The sequence below is a fragment of the Mesocricetus auratus genome, unplaced genomic scaffold (assembly GCF_017639785.1).
Source record: "Mesocricetus auratus isolate SY011 unplaced genomic scaffold, BCM_Maur_2.0 Super-Scaffold_100028, whole genome shotgun sequence".
Taxonomy (NCBI): domain Eukaryota; kingdom Metazoa; phylum Chordata; class Mammalia; order Rodentia; family Cricetidae; genus Mesocricetus; species Mesocricetus auratus.
The window spans coordinates 7,188,276-7,211,581 of record NW_024429209.1 but is presented as its reverse complement, the minus strand read 5'-3'; the positions used below and the strand labels follow the sequence as shown (position 1 = coordinate 7,211,581).

Below are 23,306 nucleotides of genomic sequence, written 5' to 3'. Positions count from 1 at the left end.
GGTTTCCAGCTAGAGTTCATTAACACATATCACTTGAGTCTGATGACAAGGACCAGTTTGTTACAGATATTATTAGTACCATGCAGAAGCCCCATGTTAATAATAATATCATTCAGGTATAATGTTACTGACCTCATTTTAGTAAGGAAGAAAAAGGAGGCTGAAAAAGGTAAGACTGCTCCATGGATTATAGACAACAAGCTCTCAGTCTGTCTCCCACGACTTCTTTCACACCTTTCATTCTCTTGTGCTTTTTACAGTGTTTAGTTTTCTGATCTTCTTCATTGGAATGTCACTTTTAAAAATATTGGCTGATTCTTGTCAACGTACCAGGCCATCTAGGGGAGTAGCATGCACATGGTGGGTGCTGACAGATAGAGTCGAGGCCCTTGATGTGCTATGCTTCTAGATTCAGTTAAAAGAGGTTGGATCTCTCTTTCTCAATCCTGAGTGACTAGAGTCACTCCAGGACTTATAACCCCATCTTAAACCAGACAAAGTCTGATGTATTGTAGAGGCATAGAGCTAAACTAGGGCAAGTGTGTATTCCCTTGGAATGCTGTGCATGGGATTTTATTGGAATCTTGAAAAGAAATGTTGGCATTCTTAACTCAGAATAATTCCAGGAGAGGTAACTTAAAAAGGGTGTAGGTTGCCTGTAGAGGAAACAGTAGGGATATTATAGCAACTTCAGGTTATGGTAATGGAGGCGCTGTTACTACCCCACCTGAAAAGGAACGATGAATGAAAGTGCCTATAAGAAGCCAGAAGAGATTTTTGTTTGGAGGAGAGTTCTTTGAGAGGATCCTGTACTTTTTGCATGAGGTGTGCAACCAGACCAAATGCAGTGAATTCCCCTAGCCTTATCCCTTACTTACTCCTCTTGGTCTTTTTCTGTGACTTCGTATTAGCAATCAATTGGGGTCCAAAGTCTGACCCCCCAAGACCTAACAGGATAGGGGAAGACTCATGGATAATATGAGGCGTAAGAACTCAGGAAGTCTTACAGTAAGGGGAAGATTTGTGTTCTTTGGGATAAAAGGATGAAATGAACATTTCTTGAGCATCGCCATGTACTAGGGACTTTTTTGTTTGTTTTTTTCGAGACAGGGTTTCTCTGTATTGTTTGGAGCCTGCCCTGGAACTTGCTCTGTAGACCAGGCTGTCCTGGAACTCACAGAGATCCACCTGCCTCTGCCTCCTGAATGCTGGGATTAAAGGCGTGCACCACCAACACCCGGCTACTAGGGACTTTTTAATGAGTTTATCTTTTAGGGTAAATATTCTGTTTTCTTGTTACAGATGTAGAGAATTTGAACCCAGGTACCGTGGTCCTGAGTCTCAGCCAGACCTTGTGATTCTGGTGTTGATGGGTGCTATTTACCCCATCTTGGAAAGCTCTATTTTAAGGCATTGTTAGGGGGCAGGGAACCGTAATGGAGCTGCTGTGTAATTTCTCCCCTCAAGTCTGTTAACTGTGGACAAGGAAAAAGAAGAGGAAAAAAACTCAACTTGGCATGATGATGTTAAGCAAGATCAAATAAGGTGAAAAGCAAAATAGAATCCAGAAATTTAGTTTTGCTTTTACTCAGAGTTCATGGGCGGTTGCTGAACAAAGTCCTTTTTACTTCCCACAAATGCTCAAGCTCCCCTCCTCTCTTCCTTCTCCTTCCTTTTCCTCTCTCTTACTCCACTTCTACCAACAACATGAATGCCATTATTTTTACTTGCTTATAAACTTAAAGAGCTTTAAAATATTTATTTAATTAAAATTCTTTATGTTTTGCCTGCATGTATTTCTGTGCACCACATTCATGTAGTGCTCAAGGAGGCCAGAAGAGGGCGTCAGATCCTCTGGAACTGGAGTTACAGATGGTTGTTAGCTTATATGTGGTTGCTGGGAATAGAACCTGGGTCCTCAGGAAGAGCAGTAAGTGTGTTCTCTTAACTGCTAAACAATCTTCCAGCCCATTTTAAGAGCTTTATAAGGGCCAATCAAATATAAAGATCAGTTACATCACTGTTGCTATTTTATTTCTTATTAATGAAAAATTATTATACTTAATAATGAGCTATTCTTATTTTGTTTCTTGAATTTTTATTATAAAAGTATGTATTGAGAGTCAACAGTGGGCCTGGAGAGTCAACAGTGGTTAGGAGCATTTGCTGTTTTTGCAGAGGATTTAGGTTCGGTTTCCAGAACTCACATGGTGGCTAACAACAGTCTATAACTCTAGTTCAAGAGCACTTTCTGATCTCCACAGGCACTCTACACATGCAGGTCACAGATATACATGCAGTCAAAACACCATACACATAAAGTAAATGTAAATAAATCTTAAAAAAATAAGAAAAGCAACAATAGCATGAAAATTCTAAGTATGTTGCTGGGGAGATGTCTCACTTTCATTAAAAATTAAAAAAATAATTTAAAAGATTTATTCTATATGTACATATTTGCCTGCATGTATGTATGTGCATGCCTGGTGCCCTTGAAGGTCAGAAGAGGGAGTCAGATCCCCTGGATCTGGAGTTGTAGATGGTTGTGTGCTACCATGTGAATTCTGAACCAGAACCTTGGGTCCTCTGCAAGAGCATCAAATGGTCATCCACTGAATCATCTCTCCAGCTCCCTGAAAGGAAATTTTAAATAAAAAGAAAATACCCTAATACACTTGAAAATAACTAATTTTTTCTCTTTTCCCACTTTTATCTCATATGTATAATTTTCCATGGTTGGACTTGTACAACTTTGTATTTTTTAGTTATCTCTATAAATGCTTCCCATGTTGCTATGAAACCTGCAGAATTATTTTAATGGTTTATAGTTTACCTTAAGTTTTTTTTTAACTTGTTAAACTTTTTTTTCTTGGTTTTTCAAGACAGGGTTTCTCTGTTTTGTTTTGGAGGCTGTCCTGGAACTCGCTCTGTAGACCAGACTGGCCTTGAATTCACAGAGATCCACCTGCCTCTGCATCCTGAGTGCTGGGATTAAAGGTGTGTGCCACCAATGCCCAGCGCTAACTTGTTAAACTTTTAAAAATCATTCATAGTCTTCTCCTGAGAGAACTTGTTGTTTGTTGACATATTGCCTATCTATACAGGCATCTAGTTTTACCCTCCCTCTCTGAGAGTGGGGAGAGATCTGCATTTCTTTAGAACTTCAAGAGTGGGATGAGCTGGGTAGTGTTAGCACATACCTTTAATCCCAACACTGGGGAGACAGAGGCAAGAGGATCTCTGTGAGCTCGAGGCTAGCCTGGTCTACTTATTGAGTTCCAGGACAAGCCCCAAAGCTACACAGAGAAACCCTGTCTCGAAAAACCAACCCCCTCCAAAAAAATGTTAACGTGGAGTTTTTATTAAGACTTAGGTTTTTAAAATTGATTACTAAAGGGAAACTTAACATCATTAACATTTACATGAAAAATCTAGCTGATAATCTGAGATGTTAAGTTAAAAACATTGTTCTGGGCTAAATTGAATGTGACAGTTCTTAATGACTCTTATATTAGAGTAATGATATTGTCCTCAGGTATCTTATACACCTTGAATATTAACCTTGGTCTGTTAGTCCCCTGCACTGTGTTTTTTTTCTACCTTTACCCATTCCTCCCTGTTTTGGGATGCTGAGGCACTTTTGTCTGTTCAGTCCTGTAAAAGCTATAACCTAGACAGAAGGGGCTTCCTTGAATGTCTTTTGACTGGTTAGAATTCTCTTTTCCAGAATAACAGTCAAATTTCTTTCACTAAGCAGAAACCTTCAAAAAATCAGAGTAGTTTGGCTTTGAATCTCTATATCCTTATTCTGGGCATAATGCCCAGCACATAGCAGATGCTCAAAAACACATTTGCAGAATGAAAAGTCTTGAGATAGTCCTGAAATGTGTGAATAGTACTATAGACTCCACATAGCTCTTCTGTAGCTTAATGTCTTCTAAGTCACTTATTCCTCATGATAGACTCTTTTGATCCACATGTCTATTCCTCCTCGTTGTCTATTCCCATTGTTGGCTATTAGTCACTATAACATACCTGGCCAGATTTCCCAGAAGTGGTGTGATTTACAATAGTACATTCAAGTGTTCATTGTTACACTATTTTGTTCACAAATCCCTGGCTACTTAATGTCTTTCTATATAAGCTGGTGTCAAACCTGGCATTTTACAATACTTGTGTACTTTGCCTCTTTCTACTTTAGTGTTACTTGGGGTTTGATGGGATCTTTATTCTGTATCCTCAACCTTAGGGAAGTCCCAAAAGGAACATTGTGGAAGCCTCCATCCAAATTCCATGCTTTTCAGAATTTAATTACAATGCAGGTTCTGATTCAGTAAGTCTGAGTACAGCCTGAGATTACATCTCTGTAACAAATTCTCTCTAAGGTTAAGCTGATACTGTGGGGCTCCTGGATCTTACTCTGTGTAGCAAGGTGGAGTTTTGGGGTAAAACAGTTCCTGAGTGCAAATATGTCAATATTTGAATGGCTGTGCAGTTCCTATCCAAGTCCTCAGAAGATTCTTTCTGATGCTCACTAGATAAAGAAAACAAGATGAATACTATTTCACTACCTTTTTAAGGGATGTCCACCTTTCTGTTCAAGTTCATTTGGATTCTTTCTTCCAGCAGAACAGCTCTCATGCCCAACATACTCAGTATCTTTTCAAGTTGCTTGTCATTTGGACATTTGATAAAGATCCATGTATACTGTTTTGGGGTTCTGTTTTGTTTTGAGTTTTGGAAATATTTTCATATACCAGAAGGTTACTAAAAAGACTAAACACATTGTTTATGTGATACTGAGAATTGAATTCAGGACCTTGAACATGCCAGACAAGCACTCTACCACTGAGCTATTTCTCTAGCTTAAATAGATAGCTTTAAAACCTTTGATTATGAAGCATACGGTTACTGATAAAATTTTTTTATAAGAAATGTTAGTAGCATTGATGTTTTTTTTACTTTATTGGAATTTGTATAAAATGGATTCATTGTTGAAATAACTAACATTCCTGAACTGAAAAGATACTCATACAGATGGCGGCCTTTGAGATTAGCCAAATGATTTCTTTAGAACACAGGATAAGAGGTCAGAAGCACTGATGTCCTTTGTTTTTCTAACTTTTAACTGTTTTAGTTTGAGAAAAAAGTGTTTTCTGTTTGCTCTTTGTTAAGATAAATGCACACGTGTGTGTGTGTGTGTGTGTGTGTGTGTGTGTGTGTGTGTTTGGAGATGGAACAGAGAACGTTGTGTATTCTAAGCCCTAAGTCTGCTATTGAGTTACATCCCCAACTCTACCAATACTTTTAAAAATTATTTCGAAAAAATTTCTATGCTAAGATGCAGACCTATTTATTACATATATTTATTTTGTATCGTTCATTGTGATTTGATTAATGAATTAATCTAGTTGCTTTAGAGAATTCTTCTTTGCGAGGTAGTTCTCAGTTTCTCAGACTTGAATGTAGTGACATACTATTTGTGATTTATTAAAGTTTGACTGAAGATTCAGAAAAGCAAAGTCAGCCCCAAGCTATAGAGAGCAGGCAGTGGTGATACACGCCTTTAATGCCAGTAGCCAGAAGCTAGGAGGTAGTGGTACACACCTTTAATCCTAGGACTCAGGATAAGGGGTAGATGGCTTTCTGTGAGTACAAGGCCATCAAGATCTACAAAAGATTGACTCAGTCTAAAAGAGAATTATAGCTCACACCTTTAATGCCAGTACTAGAGGGGTATAAACAACAGGAGCAAGGTTCGGTATGAGGGATTCATTTTCCAGGCATACTGAGGACAGGTTAGCAGTCTGAGGCTTGATGAGAGCTCATGGAGACAGGATAAGCCCATTTAGCCTGAGGTAGAGGTAAGAAGCTGCTTTGCCTTTCTGAACGTCAGCTTGAAATTTGAACCCCAATGTCAGTTTCTTGGTCTTTTATTTTTCGTGTCACATGTCAACTTATACAAAAGTCAAGAGGGAGGCCTCCAGGTAGAGAATGTGCTAGAGGAGACGAGACTGAAGAAGGGAAAAATAAGTAATATTTATTGAGAGCCTGTAGCCGTTTTTTTTTTTTTTTCATGTTCACTTAGACCTCCTACCATGGAGACTTGGTAATTGGAGAAATGTTGGCTTTGTTAATGTAGCCAAGTGGATAAGAGCAATAGCCTGGCTTAAAATCCCTGCCCTGCCACTATGTATAGTGGCTGTGTAACCTAAGGTAGAGAGTCCTTCACCTTTCTCTTTCTCTTTTCATCCAACTTAGAAAACATAGCATTTGGCTTTATAGATTATTGATTATTAATGGTATCTGGCATACAGTCAAAATTTAGCAAAGCAAACTGATTCTCATTTGTTACTTCTTTGTAGATATATAGGTTTGTTTTTATCTTTAGAGTTATATAGGTTTCTTTTGGTGTTTGAAATAGGGTTTTATTGTCTCACTGATGGTGATCTCAGACTCCTGGACCATAACTACCGGTGTATATATGACCATGTCCAGCTGTAGAGATACTGGAGTTTTAAGGTCTTTTAATAATATTTAAAGTTGTGATTATAGATTAAGTAGATTTTGTTTTGTTTTGTTTTTTTGAGATAGGGTTTCTCTGTGTAATAGTCCTGGCTGTCCTGGAACTCTGTTTGTGGAATAGGCTGGCCTCAAATTCACAGAGCTCCTCCTGCTACTGCCTCTGCTGGGATAAAGGGCGTGCGCCACTGCCACCTGGCATGATTAAGCAGATTTTTAAAGACGATAACAGAACTTTGTGTTTTCTTTTCCAGTGGGCCATTTTGAAAACCTCTTAGTTAATTCATGTTGGCCCAGATTGCTCAAAATATCTTTGGACCTACTACTAGGTTTTACTCTACAATTATCTTTTTGTTACAGTTGCACCTAGGATGGAAATAAATTTCTACATAAATAAAATTATTTAATCTTTTTACTCAGGTTTTTAAATTGCTACTTCTTTTTTGTCGTCTTGCTGATAGGTACTTGGAATTCAGTGAACAAGTAAGATAGGGTCATTTCTCTGTGGCAGTTACACCTGGGGTGCAAAAAGCTTTCATGAGCTCATTGGATTGTTTAAGAAATGTGACAGTCTTAACTACCTTTGATTAAACTGTTGAAAGGAAAAAGGCAAATTTTAGAACATTTGGTAGACATATCCAAACTCTGTATTGGTACAGCATGATCATAACCTTGGCATGCTACCCAAGGAATACAGAGACCTCTTTTGTGTACAAATGGGAGACACCACTCTGTATACAGTGCCATGATATAACCAGCTCCTTACAAATTTGAAGAGAAACAAGGAGTATCTTTTTTTTCTCTCTATTGGACTGACATTGAATTTGGAGCCAGTCATTCATAGACTTGACATTGAATAATACAATTGGAAATATATTATTAAACAGTGATGTAGTGATGATTGAAAATGGTTATATGTTTGAGAATATTTCCTAGGATATATTCATTAACCTGTCTAAAAGTGCTCTGATTTCTTCCAAGGGTCTAAATAATTGCAAAGTATATACCCAAAATAAACAATATTACAGAGCCCTGAGATTCAAAGAACTTTACAAGTATTTAAAAAGCTACATTTCTAGTGCCAAAATGCTCTTGGCCTATTTTCTAACATTTCTAATAATGGAGACTATTTAAGCATAGACTAAGGGGGAATAAGGTGAGACTGGTAGGGGCTGGAGACATAGTTCAGTGGTTAAGAGTGAGCACTTCTCTGGCGTGGTGGCATGGAGGCAGACATGGTGCTGGAGAAGTAGCTGAGAGTTCTACATCCAGATATGAAGGCAACCAGAAGAGAGATGACATTCGACCTGGCTTGAGCACCTAAAACCTTAAGGCCTGAGCCCAGTGACACACTTCCTCCAATAAGGCCACACCTACTCCAACAAGGCCATACTGCCTAATAGTGCCACTCCCTATGAGTCTGTGGGGGGCATTTTCATTCAAACCGCCACATAATTGGACATCTTTTGTATACCTCAAGGCTTTGCTTAAACATGCATCCCCTACATACACATAATTTTAAAATTGTATCTTTAAAACAACAACAAAACAGGACTGGTAGTACTTATGGCAAAACTGTACCTGTGCCAGTGTAGTTTTTCCAGATAATGTACTAGCCTGCTAAGACTAGTCTTTTGTAAGCTAATTTCTGCCTATAAACCTCTATATATTGTCCTTCCAGCAAATTTTGGTAATCTTAAGGTCTTTTTTGTCTTGTATATTTCTAATTAACATAAGTTTAAACTGTGTGCTTGCTTAGAAAAAAATTAGCAACTATTGTGGGCCAATCACTTTTTTAGATTAAGGGATGATGACACTAAGTAAAAGTTACTACCATCATGGAGATTTTAAGTCCATGAATAAGAGGCTCTAAAGTTAAACTCAAATGAAATTAAAAAAAAGTGTTTGCTTTGCTGTACTTTTAAATTTAAAGGTTGTTGTTAGCTTTAGTTTTTCACAAGCACCCATCTATCAGGTTGTCTCATGACTCCATGTTGACTTCCCCCTAGTAGACATGATCCAAGGAAGAGGAAAAGAAAACACCCAAGATGGAAGCCAGAGCCTCTCTATAACCGGATTTTGGAAATGACATTCCACCACATCTGCTGTATTTGCTAGAAGTGAGTCAGTAAGCCTGACCCACATTGCAGCAGAGGAGGTTACATAAGGGCATGAATACCAGGAGGCAGAGATCATTAGGGACCATCTCAAAGTCTGCCTAACTCAGAGAGTGAGGCATAAGCAAATGTAACATGCCACTTCTATGAAGAAAAGAACTAAGTATCTCAGCCATTATTCAGGCTGCACTGTCATTAGATAGAAAACTATCATTTGAGAGTACAGGTGACATAGTTTTTCCAGACAAATATTGAGAAATTTAGCATGTAATGATCATTATTAAACTCCTAAAGTAGCAGACAAATGAATGTAAAAGGAAGGAATAGGATGCATATTGACAACAGCTACCTCTCCAAATGTTTTCAATTATAAATGGCTAATTTGGGGTAATAGAAATTATTGCTTTTTTGGTCTTTATTCTTTCTTGCATTTTTAATGATTTATTTATTTATTATGAACACAACACCCTGCCCCCATGTACATCTACACATCAGAAGAGGGCACCAGATCTCATTACAGATGGTTGTGAGCCACCATGTGGTTGCTGGGAATTGAACTCATGACCTCTGGAAGAGCAGTCAGTGCTCTTAACCTCCGAGCCATCTCTCCAGCCCCTTTTTTGCATTTTTTTTTTTGGTTTTTATGAGACAAGGTTTCTCTGTGTTGTTTTGGAGGCTGTCGGTCCAGCCCAGCCTCGAACTCACAGAGATCCGCCTGCCTCTGCCTCCCGAGTGCTGGGATTAAAGGTGTGTGCCACCACCGCCCGGCCTTTTTTGCATTTTTAATGTAAAAGATTTTACGAATACACAAAAAGTACATCGCAAACAGTGACTACTATTCTGATGTTGTAAATTTTTCTTATCTACGTATTGTTTGATTTTTTTGGGTGTGCTCTTTTTGCCTTTTTTGGGGGTCCCACCACCCAGCTCCCAAGTAAATCACATACAGGGGCTTTTTCTTAGTTATGAATGCCCTGCCTTAGCTTGGCTTGTTTGTTGCCAGCTTTTCTTAAATTATCCCTGCTACCTTTTGCCTCTAGGCTTTTATTTTTCTCTATTTCTGTACTTTACTTTCCTTCTTACTCCATAGGTGGCTGGGTTACTGGGTGGCTGGCCTCTGGCGTCCTTTTCCCCTTGTTCTCTCATTGTTCTTATGCTTATACTCTGCCAACCAGCCCTGCTTATCCTTGTCCCTTCCTCGCTATTGGCCATTCAGCTATTTGTTATACCATCAAGTGTTTTAGACAGGCACAGTAACACAACTTCATGGAGTTAAACAAATGCAGCATAAACAAAAGTCACACACATGAAAATAATATTCCCCAACACTTATGTCAATGTAAGGTTAATATTTAAAAACTTATACCAATAGTTAATACTGATGAACTTTTGCTGTATTGTAGGTAGACTGCTATGCATTCATAAGTATTCTCTTTCTCAGTCCTCAGCAACTCTGAGATAGGCATCACTGCTGTCTCTGTTCTATAAGTGAAAAAGTTCACATTATAAAAGCTCTGTAACTTTCTGATGGTGGCACTGGCTATGGAGAAACATATGCAGGTGATAGTATCTAGTGGACAGCGTGGCCAGAGCAAGAGGAAACAGGCATTACCCTGGAGCTCATGCTCTAACTGCAACACTGTTTCTGTCTTCATTGAAGTACTAAGTTAACCCAGGATTCCCTGGAAGATAACTTGATGATGGTTTCTTACTAAACTTCGTATCATCTTGTTAGTGAATGAATTCCTCTCTTTTACTATTTAAATGAGGAAACTAAGGCCCAGGCATGTTAGCCAACTTGTCTGTGGTTATGCAGCAACCTTTTAGATGCTGGTGACAGTAATATCCAGGAGTCAGGTAACCTGACACTAATGTTAGCATCATTTCCTTTAAGATGTGAGTGTTAGCTTCAAAAAAAGATCAAGGTTTTATTATAGCTTAGAAAAATTAATGTTTTGTCAAGACCTGCTCATTCTGTAAGGTGGATTCATAACTGGCCAATTCTGCCTGCCTCACCTTTTAGTGCTGGAACTAAAGGATACCACTATGTTTGACTATTTGTTTATAAATATTTAAAATTTTAACTATCATTTCTTAAGGAATTATATTTTTAAATTCCACAAGAAAATACAAAGAACTTATAGATACCATTAGGGAAAACAATATTATGCATATATTTTAATAATATTTAATTATATATATTATATTCACACAAAAACTTTGTAGAAACTGTGACACCTTAAAGACGTTGCATGATTCTTACATTTTCTGTACATATTCACAGTTTATATAAAGATAATTAATAGTGTCATGTTTCATATATGAATGTCTCATTTACAGTTCCCTGTAACACAATTTCATAATTCAAAGAATAACTAAGTGTTTTTAAGCAAATTAGTAAGTTTTTATCCAACAAGAAATTAAAAATGAAACAGTTCTGGAAAGTTATAGTTTTCTCATTCACATAAACATGTGTCCCAGTGCTGTTTTTCAAGTAAGAAGTGTGGGGTACAATCATTTAAAAATATTTCTGGAAGTTTCTTCTTTCTTATTTGGGGAACACATGGATTTTGTTGATAGTATGTGTGAGTGGAGCTCCCTAAATCCTTTCCCTTCTTCTGGGGTTCTGAGATAGAGATTGTGAGGGGAAATGTTCAGTGTGTTGGCGGCTGAGTTAGAACAGCATTTGAGAATCTTTTTCTCATGTTCTTTCTGGGGTAAGTAGTCCAGGGTTTCTTTTTCTTTCAAGAGCTTGAGATTATGAGGTTCACTACCCTATTGCTGTAGCCAAATTCATTGACACACCAAGAATTGATTTGACAAAGTAGTCTTTGGAGGCAGTGCTAGCTCCAGCATCAAGCATCAAAAATGGAAGAGCAAATGTCATTATTAAAGTCACAGGAGACAAGACTGATCCTCATTGTAGCCCAGAATGCTCTTTAGTGGATTCTCTGATGTTTGCTTTACCACCTTCTTGATATAATCATATTTGGTTGCTTTCTCTAGGTGGTGGGTCAGATCCACAGTTAGGGATAGAACTGTAGAAGGCTATACTAGTGAAATTCCCACTTATTTCTGGATGTATTCAGAGTTAGTTATTGTAAGGATGATGTTCTAAGCAGCCTCAAGGCAATCATGTCACAGTTTCTCAGAGGGGACACTCACAGTTCTGGGTGATGGTAATGGCATGAACTGTGGTCATGAATTCTTCAATGATGAAAGTTGTTCATTGATGACCTTGAACCTTAGCAGGGGTATGGTGGGACTTTAAGACACCCAGCTCCCTAACAATGACACAGAGACTTATTAATTACGAAAGTTTGCAATTAGCTTGTTTTTGTTCCCAGCTAGCTCTCAAGACTTAAATTAACCCATTTGTATCAATTAACATTCTGTCATGTGGTCAGTTACCTATCCTCTTCGGTGTCTTGCTGATATCTCCTGTGTGTATAGATTCATCCCCATGAGTTCCTCTCTCTACCCAGAAGTCCCACCTAGTCTCTCCTGCCTAGTTATTAGCCATTCATCTCTTTATTAAACCAATCTGGTGCCTTAAGCAGGCAAGGTAAAACAGCAACACATTCACACAGTGTAAAAAATATCCTGCAACAGGGGACTACACAGTTAGTGGCACAAGAGGCAATCTGGTATGAGTTGTTATATTTCTTCTGGTTCACACCTATCACAAACCAGATGGCATCAGCAGAAGAGGCAGAGATGATGACCCTTTTGGCTCCACCCTTTAAGTGGGCCCTCACCTACTTGATGATAGACACCCGTAAGTTCCATGGCCTACTCAGCACCAGCATCACCCATTTGATACTGGTGAAATCTCTCTCCTGGAAGATGAAGATGGTCTTTTCATTGATGACAAGTTTTCTATTCTTGGTCTTGACTGTGCTGTGGAAATTACCATGTGTGGAATCATACTGGACTTGTAGATCATGTATTTGAGGTCAATGGGTCACTGATGGCAACAATATCCATTTTGCCAGTTGATGGTAGCCTGGGAGACCTGATGCTCAGCACAGCCAAATTTATTTACTCTGACCTTCACCATCATGTCTCATGGATGAATCTGACACTGAGTGAGAAGATGTGGCTGTTCCTGGAAGGGGAAGGATCAGAAAGCCTTTTCCTTTCCTTTGGTAAGGCCTCATAGCCTAGTCTGTTCTTGTCTGTGCAGTGCTGAGGGTCAAACACACAGGACTTTCTGCATGCTAGGAAAGCACTCTACCAACTGAGCTACATCCCTAGCTCCACTTCTGCAAGTTTCTTGGTCCATGGGTCACTAGAGTGTAATAATGCCCAGAATATAATTCACTTCTACCCATTCTCTAAGGGAAAAGGAGTCCAACAGGCTGGATGTCCTTTATATATATATAAAAAGGTTTATAATGAACACATTATTAATGATATGGGGGTTATTTTTGCAAAGTTTAAAAACATTTGGCCCTGGGCATTGGTGGCACATGCCTTTAATCCCAGCACTTGGGAGGCAGAGGCAGGCGGACCTTTGTGAGTTCAAGGCCAGCCTAGTCTACAGAGCGAGTGCCAGGATAGGCTACAGAGTTACACAGAGAAACCCTGTCTGGAAAAATCAAAACCAAACCAAACCAAACAACAACGAAACATTTGGCACAGCAAAATTTGGGGGTAAAGGGGGAGATGAAGTAGGACTAGCTTTTATCCATCCCTTTTCCATCTACACTGGACAGTAATGAGGTGGTCATGGGAAGAAAAGGTATAAGCAATGTTTATTGATATGTGTCTTCCATAGAAAAGGACAGTAGACAGGACCTTGGGCTTCAAGTAATGTGTGAATGAGAAGAATAAGAGGAAATTACAGGTCAGAACACTGGATTCTACCAGAGTGATGAAAACAGGTTAACAGGACAACCAAACCAATATTTGGAGGAGGAGAAGCAGGGGTAATATGGAATGTTTAGATAAAGAAGGGCCTGAGCTGAAATCTAAAGGACTAGTAAGAGTGAACCACACCAAGGGAGAAGTGAGAGTGCATATAAAGGAAGCAGTGCGCCAAGAACTCGGGGGAAAAACATGTGGTAGGACCCTGAGGAATCTGGCAAGAATGTGCTATGCAAGGTGGGGGTGGGTGGGCAGAGCTAGAGCTTGGTAGTGATTAAACTGGTGGACTATGAGGTTGGAAAGGGTGGAGAGGAGCCTGGATTCAGATGGCAATATTCATAGATTTGATGTTGAGGTTTTGATTAAGGGAACATGAACACTGCTACATGCGGAAAACAACTGACCAGTTTTCCATCAGGAAAGATCAAGCCTGCACACACCCTCAATCAGGTATCTGAGGCAGGAAGATTTCTAGTTTCAGGCCATCATGGGCAGTATAGTTCGTCTGAAGCAAAATTCAAAAGCTGGAAGAGAAGATGGAGGGAGAAAGGGAGAAAAGAAGTTCAGAACAGTATAGAGAGTGGAATGCAGAGAGCTTGGAGACTGGAGTCTTGGTGAGAAGGGCTGTTTTTTTGAACAGATGTAACTGAATAGCCAGCATATTAAAGAAAATCTCAGGAAAGTAAACTGCTAGGTAGATAGTGAAAAGATAGAGGTTTCATTATTGCTTATACACGGAGGTGGGCATTGGAGGAGATGGATCCGTTCTGAAGGAGAGAATGATTCTGGTTTGGAACAAACAGAACTTTAGAGGAAGGTTATCCAAGAGCTGATGTGCAGTGTGCAGCTGGCTGGCCTATGGTGATAGGAAGCTATTTGGGAACTGTTGGCATGTAAGGTGAGACCTGAAGCAACTGGAACAGCATAGATGAGCACAGAACATTTAATGCCTTTAAAGTATGAGAGTCTAGTATAGTATGTTGCTTGGTGTCTTATAAATACCAAATACAGTGCTTAAATTAATTTATTTGATCAACAGCTGTATTTTAAAAAGTTATTATGCAATAAGCATTATATAGTTTGTAGTTGAAACTATTTTTATTGCTCTAGGGAGACAAAATTGTATCACATTTTTCTTTGAAAGTTATGCAAGTAATTCACAAACATATACTTACCTAAAAATATGTATGTATGTATGTAGAGAATAAAAAGCTTCCTGTTTCGACCTTTCTTCTGGCCCTTTGTCCCCTGAAAACCTTTAAGATGATTTTCTTTTTACTATTGCTAAGAGGAACTGTGTCTGAGTAGACTGTAATTTAGAAATTTGAGATTGTGATTCCTCAGGCATGCCTTTGACTCATAGATATGTTTTGTTAGTGTTTATTAACTAGTCTTCCTGGAAGAGGTACTTACCTTTGCCCTTTGTGGTGAATAATCTTGATGTTACAGGACATCCAGTTTCACAGTGGAGAGCTGAAGCCCTGCACTATGAACTCTGGAGATCTCTACAAACTAGACAGATGCAGAGGAGAGATGTGTCATTTCATGGTATAGAAAACCACTGCTGTATGAATGTATGTAGACACACAGCTACACAACCAGATGGGACATCTAGTTGTGATGTGTTTCACATTTTAGTATACTCACACCAACTGCTAGCTGTTAAGACTAATCTTTAGGAACTATTAGTGAAAAGTAGCCATGTGTCATTGCCATTTTATTAAATATCTTCACTATCCCTGCTTTTCTGTATGTAATGGATTTAGGATTCTAGGGTATATCTGATATATGAAACTCATAGGAGGTATTAAAAGACTAGTAGACATCTGGGACATTACTCTTGTGTTAAATGTACATAAAAATAAGTATTGAGGATTGCTACTTGGTAGGGAGGCTAAGATAAATCATATGATTGCCTTTAATATTTGCAGGATCTAAAAAAAGTCAGTCCTGAGCAAAAGCACTGTTAAGTTTCTTTGAAGTCTTCAGAACTGTCCTGTGATCTCCATTTTGGTAAAACAGAACTGTCCTGGATTTAGTAATTAAAGCCACAAAGTTGAGATTTGTCCTTAAACACTGTTCCTTATGTGCAGCCCACCAGAAGCCTGCTGATACCTCCTGCTTCCAGCACACGGAGAGCCCTCTCTGTTGCCAGCAGCCAACTGTGACACCAATGCAACAGCCATCTGCTTTCTCTTTCTGCTCATATTCCAGCCTCCACTACCATCCAACACTTCATCTAGAGTGGTCTTTTTGGAAACCTAGTCTACTGTGTTAATGTCTGTTTTCCTTCTCTGTTACTTGAACCCAAATGTCTGTCCTCCTTATTTCCATCTCTTGCAGCCCGGGCTGGCTTTAAACTCATTATGTAGCCAAGAATAACCTTGAATTTCTAATACTTTTGCATCAATTCCAAGGCTAGGACTACAGGCATGTATCATCATGTCCAGTTTTATATGGTCTGAGTATCAAATCTAGGGCTTTGTGTATGCTAAGGAAATACTGTACCAAACTGTGCATATAGCCCTCACAGTTTGGCCTTTAATAGGTGAGCCATCTCTCCAGCCCCAGTCCTTAGTTTTTAATCTACTGGTTTTCTTAGTGTTTGATTGTTAGTTTGGCTTCTATTAATATTTGTATATAAAGATCCTGGTAAGCAATTTTCTTTTGTTTTTTGCTGGGGGAGGGTTCAGTGAACTTTACTGATGATTTTCAAGAGAATGGGGCTCCCTAAGTCCCTTCCCTCCTCTGTGGTTTAGGAATGAAAACTGTGAGGGAAGATGCTCAATAGGGGACTGAGTTAGGACAGGATCTCCTCAGCAGCCGAGGGCCTTTTTCTCCTCCTCGTGCTCTTGTTGGGATGGGTGGTCCAGGGCTTCTTACTCCTTGGAGGCCATGTAGGCCATGAGGTACACTACCCTGTTTCTGAAACCATAATCATTGTCATACCAGGAAATGAGATTTACAATGTTGTCATTGAGAGTCATGTCAGCCCCATCTCGAAAAGCAGAAGGTTGGATGCCAGTATTAAAGTCATAGGAGACAACCTGGTATTCAGTGTAGCCATGGATGCCCTTTAGTGGCTCCTGTGATGCCTGCTTCACCATCTTCTTGATGTCATCAAACTTGGCAGTTTTCTCCAGGTGGCGTGTTAGATCCATGACAGACACACTGCGGGTAGGAACACAGAAAGCCATGTCTTTGAGCTTCCTGTTAAGCCCTGGGATGACCTTGTCCAAAACCTTGGCAGTGACAGCAGATGTAAGGATGATAGTCTGGAGAGCCCATGGCCATCATGCTGCAGCTTCTCAGATGAGCCTTCCTGTCTTCTGGGTGGCAGTGATTGCATAGACTGTGGCCATGAGTCCTTCCACAATGCCAAAGTTGTCATGGATGACCTTGGCTAACAGGCTAAGCAGATGGTGGTACAGAAAGCATTACTAACAATCTTGAGTGAGTTGTCATACTTCTCATGATTCACACCTATCTCAAACTTGGGGGCATAAGCAGAAGGGACAGAGATGATGAGCCTTTTGGCTCCACTCTTCAGGTAGGCCCCTGCCTTCTCCGTGGTGATGAAGACATCAGTAGACTCTAAACATACTCATCACCTGCATCACCAAATGTGATGAACTTTACTCCTGGAAGAAGATGATGTCCTTCCTGTTGATGACAAGTTTCCCTTTCTCAGCCTTGACTCTGCCATGGAATTCGCCATGGGTAGAGTCATGCTGGAACTTGTAGACTGTGTAGTTGAGGTCAATGAATGGGGTCACTGATGGCAACAATATTCACTTTGCCAGAGTTGAAGAAACCCCTGGTAACTAGGTGTCCCATAGGGCCAAGTCTATTCACTCTGACCTTTACTACAGTGTCTCAGGGTCTAGACTAGTACTACATGAGAAGATGCAGGCATCTCTGGAAGGGAGAGGAACAGAGACAGATAAATTTTCAAACTAGGATAGCAATAAATTTTCTGGAGAGTTTTTAAATATACACACCTGGGCCCACTCCTGTCAGTACTGCTCAGTTAAATTGTGGGGTCTAGATAATTGCTGTTTTTAAGAAACTCCCAGATGCTGCTGCTTGTGTGATTAGAGTGGTAACCAAATTGGCTTCTCTCAACTTAAGTACCATTCTTTCAGAAGTAAATTCAAGCTACAGGTGCCCTTGTCCTAATAAGTGCTCTGTTCAGAGTCAGTCGCCTTCTGAGTGGGTGTGTGTCTTGTCATTGTGCTGCAATTTTTTCACTCTGTAGTCTTAGCACCTATGTGGGTGGCCTCCACAGCTAATAACCACCTTCAATGTATAGTGCTGTTATAATAACTTAGTCCTTATGAGAACATTAGAGGATACAACTGTTCCCCAGACCTTTATTTTCTTGGCAATCCTGGTCTCCCTTCTATTTCAACATCAGCTTCTACTGTCTGAATATAGCTTTGCTTCCCCCAGGGTTCTGTGGGTAAACACACAGTCTTAGGAGTCCTTTCTTTTTGCTTGATTCAGATTGATGTTTTTTTTTCTACATAATCTTGGTTGCTTTTTATATGTTTTTTTATGCCTTCAGTCATCACTCTGTTCTGCTAACATTTTCCTATTATGCTGTGCCACTCCATCATCCTTTTATATTTTACAATATATCCTTATAGTAACTAGTGTTTTATATGAGGTATTTTAAGAGATGGAAGAGGGCCCTGGAGAGATAGTTAAGTTGGTAAAGTGCTTGCTGTGCAGCATGAATTTAGATCCCAATTAACCACATAGAAAGTTTGGGGCTGGCATGTGTCTGTAACCCCAGCTGGCATGTCATGGGTACAGATACAGGTGGATATCAGGGCCAGTTGGTAAAACTGAAAAACAGTTAAGTCCCAGGTTCAGAGACCTCAAAAACTGAGGTCAGGAGTGATAGAAGACACCTTATGTCCACCTCTGGCCTCATACATGCATGTTTTTAGTAGAAACACCTGCATACACTGGTGCACTGCTGAATTAGAAATTCCTGACACTTTTTTTTATTATCCTGAGAAATGTCCAAGGAATTATCCTACTAGCCACAGAAGAGGAGCAATGGATGTTTTAACCAAATGGAAAAACAAAATCATTCTGTTAATGAAAAATGATTTTGAACTTGTAAGATAATATTTTTCTTGTATCAAGGTAGCAAAGTGTGTTTGTGTGAATGGGTGTGGATGTGATTGTAGGGAGTGTATGAGGAATGGAGAGTGTGCGAAATACAGAGAACAGGACATTGTATGCAGGCAGGAGTGTAAAAGACATTCTCATATACTCCTTATGGAATGGAAAGTGGCACAATGTAGCTTGGCAAGATGGGTCTTCAAATGTTTATAGAAATGCTTTGAGTCAAGAATTTAAATTCTTGATGCCTGTCCTAAGAAAATCATGGATTAAGACAGTCTTTTACTTGTAAAATGATACACAATATATTAAAAACCAATACCAAACATGTTATTAATCAGAGTTCTCTAGAGTAACAGAACATACAGAATGAATCTCTCTCTCTCCCCAAGAACATACACACACACAAAGGGGATTTATTAGAATGGCTTACAGGCTATGGTCCAGCTAATCCAACAATGGCCAGCTGTAAATGGAAAGTTCAAGAATCCAGTGGTTGTTCAGCTGGTCTTCAATATACACTGGAAACTTGAAGAAGTAGACTCTAATGCCAGTGAAGGAATGGACTTGCTAGTGAGAGCAAGAGCAAGCAGACAAAGAGCAAAAGCTTCCTTCTTCCATGTCCTTTTGTAGGCTTCCAGCAGAAGATGTGATCCATGTTAGAGGTGGGTTTCCCCAGCTCAAAAGATCTGGATTAAAGGCATGTCTTCCTACCTTGAGGTTCAAGATTAGAAACAGATCTTCCTATTTCAAATTAAGCAAAAATACCTCAGAGGTGTGTCCTACATTTTTGGGTTTTTGTTAATTCTATATATACTCAAGTAGACAATCAAGAATAGCCATCACAGTAGTAACTTTTAACTATGATAAATCTATGCAGCTAACAAAATTGAACAAACAAGGTGACACTAAGGAAATATTGCAATGACAGAGATGATGCTTGTGTGCGAAAGGACCAATAGCATATTGAACCATAGCAAAAAGAACAGTGAGACTTCACAGTCATCATTATTATTATGGTTTGAATTATGTGTCTTTACTATACAGTCTTATGGTCTTTATTTCTATGTTTCTAAAGTAAGTGTATTGTTATTAAAATGAAGTTCTTATATTGCCAACTTGTCCCACAGAAATGTATGGATGATAATAATCACATGAAAATGCTTAACCAGATAAGCATAGTAAAAATACTCAATAACAAGTGTTTGTTATACACATTAAAATGAAAATAGCATTACTATATACATTGGGTTAAAGTGTGTGTGTGTGTGTGTGTGTGTGTGTGTGTGTGATAGAGAGAGGGAGAGAGAGAGGAGAGATCAAATATTGACAGTACTGATCTCTGAGTATTTTCGGAATTTCTTCAATTTTTATTTTTTATGTGCATTGGTATTCTTCCCGCATGTGTGTGTGTGTGTGTGTGTGTGTGTGTGTGTGTGTGTGTGTGAAGTCAGATCTTGCAGTCATAGACAGTTGTGAACTTCCATGTGGGTGCTAGAAATTGAACCTGGGTCCTCTAGAAGAGCATTCAGTGCTCTTAACCAATCAGCCATCTCTTTGGCTATCTCTTATTTATGCCTTTACTTTTATTATGACTCAGTTTTATCACTGCTGTAACAGCATTTCTGGCAGAAACAATTTAAGGGAAAAAGGATTTATACTGGCTTACAGTTCCTGTGCTGGCTAGCTTTATGTCAGAGTTATTGGAGTAGAGGGAGCCTCGACAGAGAAAATGCCTCCATAAGAAGCAGCTGTAGGGCATTTTCTTAATTAGTGATTGATGTGGGAGTGCCCAGCCCATTGTGGGTGATGCTATCCCTGGTTTGGAAGTCCTAGGTTCTATAAGAAAGCAGGGTGAGCAAGCCAGTAAGCAGTACCCCTCCATGGCCTCTACATGAGTTCCTGTCTCCAGATTCCTGCCCTGCTTGAGTCCCTGCCCTCACTGCTTCTGATGATACTATTATATGGAACAGTGAGTAAAATAGATCCTTTTGGTCACAGCAATATCAACCCTAATTAGGACAGTTTCAATGGTGTCAATCATGATGGTTTGGATCCACACATCTGGCATTATATCGTGCTGTGATGTGTGACAGAGACTGTTATTGGTAGATGGAAAGCAGAAAGGGGAAATACAGGAAGAGTTCAAGGCAGGAGATAGGCCTTAAGGGCATTCCCCCTTCCTTCTCTTCACCTAATTACTGCCATCATACTGTAAATCCCAAGTGATAGTCATTATGATCTGTTTCTGGAAACACCCAGAGATGCATTTTTACAGATATAGATGTTTCTAAAGCCAGTCAGTGAAAATTGACCATCACAGAGTACCCTTTTATAGTCATAAATACATTTTTCCCAGTTTGCCATATAGAATATATATGCCTTTAGTATTTATCCCTGGCATCCCAATGGACTTTGGGAGCCCGTTCCACATGGAGGGATGCTCTCCCAGCCTGGATACATGGGGGAGGGCCTAGGCCCTGCCCCAGATGGTATCACAGACTTTGGAGATCCCCCATGAAGGGCTTCACCCTCCCTGAAGAATGGAGTGGGGATTTGGTAGAGGGTTGTGGGGTGGGGTGGGGGATTTGATGGGGGCGGGGCATGAGAGGAGAGAGAGGGAACTGGGATTGACATGTGAAGCAAGCTGGTTTCTAATTTAAATAAATACATAAAACAAAAAAAGAATACATAGGGCTTTATAACCTGCTTTATTTTCTGTATTATAAAGTCAAGTTACTGTGTCTGCCCTCTATACTGTGCTTTATACTTTCAAACATACCTAAAATATTTGTCATGGAGGGGAGGTAGAAGAAACTTGAAAGAAATGCCCATGTAATTGAGTTAGAATTTATTAAATGAAGTCTGGGGAGATGACTCAGTGGGAGATGGCTCAGTGGATATAGTGATTGCACAATAATGAAAACCTGAGTTTAGATCCAGAGTACTCACATAAAAGCTGAGTGTTGTGGTGCTCACCTATAACTTCAGTTTTGGGGTTTGTGTCTAGGTAGGTGGACACCTGGACTCTGTGTAGCCATTCTAAATGAAAAAGCTGAGCCTTGGGTTCAATAAAAGAAACTATCTCAAAAATAAAGTGGGTAGTGGTATAGGAGGAAACCTGATATTTACCTCTGGCCTCTGCATGTGCACACCCATGCATACCCCTTAAAACATAGAGTAAATAATTATGATAAACTTCCATACAACTTTAAAGAGATGAATCATTGTTTCAGTTAAAGATATATATGCATTTTATATTTTAGATTTATTGCTATTTTTATGTATATGTTTTGCCTTAATGTATGTCTGTGTACCACATGCATACCAGATGTCTGAGAAGATGATGAGCCTCCATGTGGGTGCTGGGAATCGAACCTTGGCCTTTTGCAACAAGTGCTTTTAACCACTTGTTGTTAAATTCTACAGTCCCATGTATTTTAGTTTTAATTGCATCCATTGTGTATGTGTTTGTGTGCATACATGAACCAACATGATTCTGGAGGTCAGGGGTCAGCTTTTCAGAAGTCAGTTCTCATTTTCCAGTATGTGGGTCTTTGAGATTAAATTCTGGTTGTCAGACTTGGTGGCAGATACTTCCACCCATAGAACCACCTCAATGGCCTTTAAGATATAAAAATACATAGTTTTCAAACATCTTACCTCTACTACAGAATGTTAACCACATGGTAATGGAAAAACTGCCATTGTGCCATTTAAAAAAATCTTTGAACTTTTAAATTTTAATAGTTTTGTTGTAATTTACTTATAGAAAACATGTAGATTCTAATTGTGCAGTTTTGAAAAGGGTAATCACCATCCCAAGCCATATTATATAGAACATTTTTGTCACCCTGGAAAAGATCTTTCATATTATCTCTTGTCATTATTCACATGTAATCTTTTTAAATTTTTTGCTACCAGAAATTACTTCTGTCTTCCCTAAAATTCTTAAGCCAGAATTACATATTTTCTTTTAGGTCTAAGCATCATTTGTTCAATATAATTTTGAGATCAGTCTGTGATATATGTATTAAGTAAATACTCTTTTTTTAAAATTGTGTTCCACTGCATATTTACTATAATCTTCTCATTCTCATGTTGGTTGACCATGGATTTGCTCAGATACTGGCTACTTTAAAATTGAGGCTGGGCAATTTGTAGCTGTTTCATAAACCTCAGCATGCCATCTGCTTCCCTTTTCCTGTCTGGTAGGACTTGCAAACCAGGCATTTGCCTTGCAATAAAGGGTTGGCTTTCAGACACTTAAAACAAGGACCACCACAGAGGACAGAGAACAAAACTAAAGTCCCAGATGGCTACATTAGCAATTCAGCTTTTAAACACGAAATAGTGGGCCTGCAAATCAAAGGGGGTGGGAAGAAAAAGAAAAGGAGGAAGAAAGAAAGGGCTAAGGTTCAGGAGGCTATCCCAGTTACCATCCAATAGAGAAACCAGTGCATGGAGTCAAATCACAGCAGTTGTCACAAAACTGGTAATATTCCTAGCCAGTCCTGCAGCAAGTGTCCCTGAGTGCCTGATCAGAGTCCCTTCTGCTTTAGTCTTCTGGGTTGAGGAGCACATAGTGCTTGAAACCCCTACTATGCAGCCCTTGTCTACCCTTCAAGCAGAAGGGAAATTAAAGAGCAAAACAAAATCCCA

At 39.3% G+C, this 23,306-nt stretch overlaps 1 protein-coding gene across 8 annotated transcripts in view; it reads left to right on the top strand.

The window, feature by feature from the left end:
- Zhx3 (zinc fingers and homeoboxes 3) overlaps window positions 1-23,306 on the top strand; it is a 117,375-nt gene that overhangs the window by 15,386 nt on the left and 78,683 nt on the right. The window contains exon 1 of one of the 8 annotated variants that reach the window (XM_021234427.2): window positions 20,595-20,616. The exons of the other annotated variants lie outside the window; for them this stretch is intronic. The gene's annotated coding sequence lies outside the window, so the exon portion shown is untranslated. Of the gene's footprint in view, window positions 1-20,594; window positions 20,617-23,306 lie in introns of those variants that run through there. 8 annotated transcript variants of the gene reach the window in all.